Source organism: Rhamphochromis longiceps, linkage group LG10 (assembly GCF_057381845.1).
Source record: "Rhamphochromis longiceps isolate RC_006_pf linkage group LG10, R_longiceps_female_GT1.1, whole genome shotgun sequence".
Taxonomy (NCBI): domain Eukaryota; kingdom Metazoa; phylum Chordata; class Actinopteri; order Cichliformes; family Cichlidae; genus Rhamphochromis; species Rhamphochromis longiceps.
The window spans coordinates 425788-428287 of NC_140566.1; positions in this window are offsets into that span (position 1 = coordinate 425788).

Genomic DNA, 2500 nt, shown 5'->3' on the forward strand with positions numbered 1-2500 from the left:
TGATGCCTGACTGGACATACAAAACTCACAAGTTCCTGGCTCTCACGGCTCCTCTGAAGAGGGTTAGTCCAAGAAGGAGGGGCATCGCGAGGGGCGTCGAGGGACGGGGGACTGTGCCTCACTGCCCTCGCCTTCTTCTAGAAAGCCGTCTTCAACCGAGTCGAGAGAGCCGGGAACTTGTGAGGTGTGCATGTCCTGGTGGGACAAAAAACAAACAAACAAACAAACAAACAAACAAACAAACAAACAAACAAACATACATACATACATACATACATCCTACTATTAAAAAAGTAATAAAGTTAGGGTCCCTTTACAATGTCAGAAGGAGGGAGGCACTAAGGCACCGCCTTCTGCCCCTCGACGCCCTCGCGGTGCCATCTCCTTCTGACAGGAACTTCCTACAGACCAGGTATGAATGATGCCTGACTGGACATACAAAACTCACAAGTTCCTGGCTCTCACGGCTCCTCTGAAGAGGGTTAGTCCAAGAAGGAGGGGCATCGCGAGGGGCGTCGAGGGACGGGGGACTGTGCCTCACTGCCCTCGCCTTCTTCTAGAAAGCCGTCTTCAACCGAGTCGAGAGAGCCGGGAACTTGTGAGGTGTGCATGTCCTGGTGGGACAAAAAACAAACAAACAAACAAACAAACAAACAAACATACATACATACATACATACATCCTACTATTAAAAAAGTAATAAAGTTAGGGTCCCTTTACAATGTCAGAAGGAGGGAGGCACTAAGGCACCGCCTTCCGCCCCTCGACGCCCTCGCGGTGCCACCTCCTTCTGACAGGAACTTCCTACAGACCAGGTATGAATGATGCCTGACTGGACATACAAAACTCACAAGTTCCTGGCTCTCACGGCTCCTCTGAAGAGGGTTAGTCCAAGAAGGAGGGGCATCGCGAGGGGCGTCGAGGGACGGGGGACTGTGCCTCACTGCCCTCGCCTTCTTCTAGAAAGCCGTCTTCAACCGAGTCGAGAGAGCCGGGAACTTGTGAGGTGTGCATGTCCTGGTGGGACAAAAAACAAACAAACAAACAAACAAACAAACAAACAAACAAACATACATACATACATACATACATCCTACTATTAAAAAAGTAATAAAGTTAGGGTCCCTTTACAATGTCAGAAGGAGGGAGGCACTAAGGCACCGCCTTCCGCCCCTCGACGCCCTCGCGGTGCCACCTCCTTCTGACAGGAACTTCCTACAGACCAGGTATGAATGATGCCTGACTGGACATACAAAACTCACAAGTTCCTGGCTCTCACGGCTCCTCTGAAGAGGGTTAGTCCAAGAAGGAGGGGCATCGCGAGGGGCGTCGAGGGACGGGGGACTGTGCCTCACTGCCCTCGCCTTCTTCTAGAAAGCCGTCTTCAACCGAGTCGAGAGAGCCGGGAACTTGTGAGGTGTGCATGTCCTGGTGGGACAAAAAACAAACAAACAAACAAACAAACAAACAAACAAACAAACAAACATACATACATACATACATCCTACTATTAAAAAAGTAATAAAGTTAGGGTCCCTTTACAATGTCAGAAGGAGGGAGGCACTAAGGCACCGCCTTCCGCCCCTCGACGCACTCGCGGTGCCACCTCCTTCTGACAGGAACTTCCTACAGACCAGGTATGAATGATGCCTGACTGGACATACAAAACTCACAAGTTCCTGGCTCTCACGGCTCCTCTGAAGAGGGTTAGTCCAAGAAGGAGGGGCATCGCGAGGGGCGTCGAGGGACGGGGGACTGTGCCTCACTGCCCTCGCCTTCTTCTAGAAAGCCGTCTTCAACCGAGTCGAGAGAGCTGGGAACTTGTGAGGTGTGCATGTCCTGGTGGGACAAAAAACAAACAAACAAACAAACAAACAAACAAACAAACAAACATACATACATACATACATACATCCTACTATTAAAAAAGTAATAAAGTTAGGGTCCCTTTACAATGTCAGAAGGAGGGAGGCACTAAGGCACCGCCTTCCGCCCCTCGACGCCCTCGCGGTGCCACCTCCTTCTGACAGGAACTTCCTACAGACCAGGTATGAATGATGCCTGACTGGACATACAAAACTCACAAGTTCCTGGCTCTCACGGCTCCTCTGAAGAGGGTTAGTCCAAGAAGGAGGGGCATCGCGAGGGGCGTCGAGGGACGGGGGACTGTGCCTCACTGCCCTCGCCTTCTTCTAGAAAGCCGTCTTCAACCGAGTCGAGAGAGCCGGGAACTTGTGAGGTGTGCATGTCCTGGTGGGACAAAAAACAAACAAACAAACAAACAAACAAACAAACAAACATACATACATACATACATACATACATACATCCTACTATTAAAAAAGTAATAAAGTTAGGGTCCCTTTACAATGTCAGAAGGAGGGAGGCACTAAGGCACCGCCTTCCGCCCCTCGACACCCTCGCGGTGCCACCTCCTTCTGACAGGAACTTCCTACAGACCAGGTATGAATGATGCCTGACTGGACATACAAAACTCACA